A 6,000-nucleotide genomic window follows, 5' to 3' on the forward strand; every position below is an offset into this window, starting at 1 on the left:
AATCAAAATCAAAATTAAAATTAAAATTAAGATTACAACAATTTCTGCACCTCCTATCGAGGTGGGGAGACACCCTCAAAAGGTTAAAGAAAATGGCACTTCCCAGCAATACTCCTAAGCATGACGCATGGTTTCAAGAACATGGAAGCGGGATAGGTGATCTTCTTCTTGATAGAAATTTTGAATTGCGTATTTTGCTACTTCCACCTAAGCCATTCATGCCTTTCTCTTCATATGCCACAACCTACCCACAAAAAACACAAAAAAAAAATGCGTCTCTCTACCCCAACCAAAACCTACCACAACTTTCCAGCAAAGCATAATCATTCCAAAGCGGTGCTGATGAAAAAAGATTGCTGATCAGTACTTATAGAGCACTCAAAAACCGGAAGAGAAGCAAAATAAGGACTGCAACTGGTACCTAAAAATCGGAAGGGACGACAAGACAAACAAACTAAGGCTCTGAAACGGGAAAGAAATGGGGGAATAGAGTTTTGGGCATGCACTTTACCATTTATACATACATTCTCATTGATTATGATTAACCAACAAAAAAGGGGAATTTAGATATAAAGACTAATAGATGGGAATTGGGTAGAGTGCTCAGGAAGGTAAGAGATGTAAACGGTGAGAAGATTAGTTGGGAGATATTTTTAAAATTTGCCTTGGAGTATCATTCACTTAAAAGAAACTGGCATCGATGGTCCAATTCAAAGAAGGGCATATTCTTTCAGCACATTCTTCCTTTCTGTTGAAATAATTAATATAATGATTGTTTACAAAGAATTTAACCCCACAATTCGAAACAGAGACGCATGCACAAATTCTCTGTCTCTTTCCCAGAAGACAACGATCCTTAGATAATCTAAAGTCAGATCAATGCATTTTACTGAATCACGGGATACATCCATGGACTCACTACCATATGCAAATTCTTTACATACAAGTAGGTAATAAACAATAACACGCCAAGAATTTCTACAATTGGACTAAATCGTGACCGTAAAGTTTGAGATACGAAAGATATAAAACGAAACAATAAAATCTTGTCCCAATCACGCGAAGCATTGCTCGCCTAATTGGATATTAAAAGAGGTGTCATTCACGTCTCACAACCAATCTGGCACGTTAATTAGAAGATGCTCCGTAACCCAAGGGAACTTTCATCTGTGTGCTGTCACCAGGGTTTCTATAAACCTTAAGCCGTCGAATCGGGGCGCGAATTTTTCCTTATCAGCTGATGAGGATGTATGGGAAATCTCAGTGTTATTTTTCCCCAAAGACAGTGGCAAGCCCTAAAGAGAATAAGACACGAGTGTAAGAGATCGTGAAACTCTGAATAAATAGGAAAGAAAGAAGTTTTACAAATGCAAAGCCCTAACCTCAATCATAAGTAGTAGAAAAAGGTGATAAAATAATAATCCGACATAAACAAGACATAACACGGCTTTACAAATGCAAAGACTAAACCTAAATCACAACTAGAAAGGCGATGAAGTATTTGAGGGAAAAACACAAACCAAACGAGGAAAAACAGGGAATCGATACCAGATTTAATAACACAGAAAAGGCCCAATCAAAAGATTTATTTCAAACAAGATCCACCAAAATCAGAATCAGAAACCAACATGCTCGACAAATATCACGAAATCTAGGAAATAGATCTTAATTTAAAGGCCGAGTCACAAACCAATTATTCACTGGAAAAACAATAAAAACTCGAAAGGCTCACCTCTTTGCAGCAAGGATTGAAAGCACCGTCGCGGCCTCCCGAAGAGGACGAGGAAGTAAGAGCCACGGTTGAAGCAGCGAAAACCGAGGCCACGAGACTGCAAGACCCCTTCATCTCTCAATCCAAAGATTTCAGCTAGCGAGGAAAGATCTCCGGTTGAAAATGGACGAAATCCGACGAACGACGCCGGATCCCGACCACCGCTGCAACTGTTCCTTCTTCCTCTTCGTTTATCGCATCGCAGCGTTCACTGTAAAACCCTGTAACTGTATTTATACCAGGAGTACCTTTCCACGGCTCATCATTAAATGGAATTTAATTCTAATTTAAGATCCGGGGCTGGCTTTTGTTAGATACCGTCCCTCCCACGTGGCTTCTACGGCACCTCGACCCAACTGTTTAACAAAGGTAACAACGTAATATTTTCATATGCCAGCGTGGCAATCATAGCTATTTCTATTAGAATTGGTTAAGGAATTTGACTATTTCCTTCTTAAATAAAAAAAATAAAAAATAAAAAAAGAGAAAAAAAGAGACTTACAAGTACAATTAAAAGAGATATGACCAAAAAGAAATAAAATTCAGATAGAGTTTTGGTTAAAAATAATTTTTTTTAAACAATTTTATTAATTACGTCTAGCATTAATTGATAATTATAATTTTATTTTATTTTAAATTTAAATTTAAAATCATAATTGATAATATGATTTTAGGCTTAAATTTAAAGTCTTATTTATCAAATGATAAATAGAAGTTTTGATTTGTGATTTTTTTTTAAATTCATTATTTTTGCTCAAAACTCAAATATAATTTATGAAGTATCGATAAAAAAAGGTTTTTTCTTTAAAGACATTGTAATAATTTTTTTTAAATATTTTTAGTGTAAATTCTAACGTTTAAAATAATTTATTCTAAACACAATTTTAAAATTCAGATTTAATATGTAATTCTCCCTATTTTTATTTGATTTCTCTTTTTGTAAATTTAAAAATAAGTTTTAAATTATCTTATTTTATAAAATAAAAAATAAAAATAAAAATAAAAATCCTTAGGGAGTAAATGCAGTGATGCCTCGATTGAAGAGAAAGCGAATGGTCAGTGACTAGTAAGAGGTGGGAAGCTGGGTGGTGGGGCGGTGGTTTGAAATGTGGGTGGGCTTTTGGTCGTTTGCTCAAACTCGATGCCGTTTCGAGTCAATCTTGGCAGGCGTGCCTTTGATTCTGGTGCGCTGCTTTAAAAGAAGAGTAGCATCTGCCCCGCCTCCTTCACTCATTCAACTAGGGGACTAGGGGACTAGGGGTCTAGTCGATGTCATCTACCGCATATTTTACTAGAAAAGTAAATGAATTGATGCCATCTGACTTGGATTATTACTTATTTTATTTATTTATTATTTTTTTAACAATTTGAGAATTCAAATTTTACGACTGAGAATCTTAATATTTCCAAATTGGTCCTTTTTGATGTGCCATGTAATACCGGAAAAATTTCCTTAACGTGATCAATTCCGTAACGTCTCGTCTAGAGTCCTCATTTTGATGCTAAAGGTTGGAAAGGGACAGTATTCCCATGTGTAATCATATTGAATAAAGAAAAACTTCACGTTGGAAATGTATGGATGTATACACATGCGGTCCCACGTATGCCCGTAAATTCATTCTTTTTTTAAAGATAAGTAGTGATGTCGTCAATTTAAACTTATAAATTATAAGAATAATGCGCACCTCCAAATTGAAAAGATAAATAGGATTTGATCATAAACCAAGGAAACATAATCCAAATCATTAACAAATTGAACCACTTTAATGTGTGATAATTTGTGATTGACTATTATTTTTCTGTTTTATATTAAAATTTTACTAACGTTGTATAAGTATAAATATAAATTAATTCTTTAAATAAAAAATTCTCAAAATAGATAATTAAAGGAAATTTTCTAAAATGGGTAAGGTGGAAAATTGGAACCAACAATTTCAAAACAAATACTTTAGTGTCCATTTGAATATATTTTTTATTTTTAAAATTAAATAATAATAATAAAAAGAAATAATGATTTTAAAAATTGTTAAAAATTTTGAGTTATGAAAATTTTGAAATTTTATTAAATATTTTTTTTATTGTTTTTATTGAACACTTCCCCTACTCAAAATAATAAAGGTATTTAATAAAATTTTAAAATTATTGAGATAAGATGTATTTAGCCTGAGAATAAGTGAATGAAATGGAACCTAGTCGTCATAGGATTGCACATTCACATCCTAGTCCTCATAGGATTAGACTGTGATCTTCCTTTATATAAAGTTTACACGGGCTCCGATAGTCATTATTCTCTTCCTCATCGTGTCCCCACTCTCTTTAGCTCTCTCTCCCCGTCTCTCCTGCGATCAAGGATCGACAATGTCCTTTTTCAGGTCCTCTGGTGGGGACATCTGTGCCGACTATTTCGGAGACGAGCTGGGGTTGCCTCCGCCTCCCCTGGAAAGGTGCGGAACAACTGGACTCAAAGACCATGCCCATTCATGAGTTGGAAAGTAAAAAGAAGATTGGCAGCGTGAAATCGCAGGATCTTGTAGATGTAGTGGGCCTCTGCGCCTGCCTTTGATGGATTGGAATCTTTTGAAACGCTTGTTTTCTACTGAATTTATTTTCATCACTGTCCAAGAACTTTATAATATATATTTATTATTATACAATATGGTATAAATAAAGTGTTACATGCCTTCCATTTATTTTGTACCGTTGCGAAAGAGTTTGGGAAATTAAAATAAAACAAAACAAATTGTGGCTTCATGATTTATAACAATTGGCTTGAATTTGTTTTTTTTATTATTATTTAATTATTTATCTTCTTCTCCATTGTTTTTCATCAGTGAGAAACTTCTTCTTGTATTGAAAAAAATTAGAGGGTGCAGCCCCTCCTGGTAAAAGAAGTCAATTTGATCCAAAATTCCATAAGCAAAGACAATGATCCTCGTAGATTTAAAAATAAAGATTGACTGACATAAAGTTGATGTTATGACATGAGCTCGTGAAAAGCATTAGAGGGTGCAGCCCCTCTTGCCCACCATGTCATAGACAAAATTTCAAGGTGATTTCAACTCAGAAATTGACTCGACCTTTCCCAATTTGATTAATCAGAAATGGGAAGAATGGGAAGAACGACTGGATCCTTGCAATTAATCAAAGACAATATACCATGCAGGTTCCTCCACCTTTGCCTAGTCCATGTCCCAATTCCCCAATGGAGGAGTCTTGGCGCATGTGGGCTGTATTTAAAGAAGCCAACACGTCTCGTGCAATGAGATGGAGCCCATCAGCAACTTCCGTGGTCGAGCTGTTACGACTTGAAAGTTGACCAATGGCCATGTATGAGTTTCAGTCGTGGGATTTTTCCATTCTTTGTTGTGGGGGTTGGCTGTCAACTGCTGAGGTGGTCCACCGAAGGAGTCCAACACGCTGTCGGCGCGATGCTTCCTGCCTTGGTCCGCAATCTGATCCTTACTCCAAGGGGATTAACATTCCCACCTTTCCGTGTTTTCAATTCCCTCCTATATAAACCCTTCTTCCACACCTCCCTCCTCATCATCAGCTCAAACAACAACTCAGTCAATCTTCTCTTCTCTTGCTATCAAGCCCAGCATGAATTCCATCTTCAGTTCTTTTGATGCGGTTTGTTTCGAATTCTTGAGCCAAAAGCTGAAGTCGTCTTTGCCGTCTGGTAACAAGATGGAGTCGCAGCAAAGCACGGAAAAGTTGGGGAACCCATCGCCGCCGGCGTCTGTTGGGAAGCCTCGGAAGGAAAGGGTGCCCCGGTTCGCACCAGAGTTGGATGGACTGCACTGCTTCGAGACCCTCGTCTCTTTCTAACCAATAACCGTCCTACTTTGGAATTCTTTGCTCCCAATTCGATGGATTTGGGGAAATATAGAAGTCGATTGATTTATTGTTTGTATACTGGAATCATAGATATATTATAGAATACGATGATTCAAATGATTTTCCATTCTTTGATTGGTTTCGATTGTTAATATCTGGTTCTTTCTATTTATCTGAGATGGTTGAGATGAATTCTGTTTGATTTTCAATGATTTAACCAAGAAAGAAGAGACCCAGAAAAAGGCAAAAAAATAAAGAGCAAATTCACAGGACAAATTTTCTTGGAAAATCAAAGAAGATGGGAACCCTATCACCCTCTAGGCCGCATAAATATATCTTCAAGATAGATTTTTCAAGGGGTTCGTCATCTTTTCTCAGGTTGCTTCTCGGGC

General features: G+C 36.2%; 1 long non-coding RNA gene across 1 annotated transcript; it reads right to left on the reverse strand.

Annotated features, from left to right (window-relative positions):
• Nucleotides 1-856: 856 nt before the first annotated feature.
• LOC100242684 (uncharacterized) lies at nucleotides 857-2,171 on the reverse strand. Its single transcript, XR_787525.3, has 2 exons — nucleotides 1,733-2,171; nucleotides 857-1,295 (listed from the first exon to the last, which is right to left on the reverse strand). It is a non-coding gene; the product is annotated as an uncharacterized LOC100242684 (long non-coding RNA).
• Nucleotides 2,172-6,000: the final 3,829 nt, after the last annotated feature.

This window comes from Vitis vinifera, chromosome 2 (genome assembly GCF_030704535.1).
Source record: "Vitis vinifera cultivar Pinot Noir 40024 chromosome 2, ASM3070453v1".
NCBI lineage: Eukaryota > Viridiplantae > Streptophyta > Magnoliopsida > Vitales > Vitaceae > Vitis > Vitis vinifera.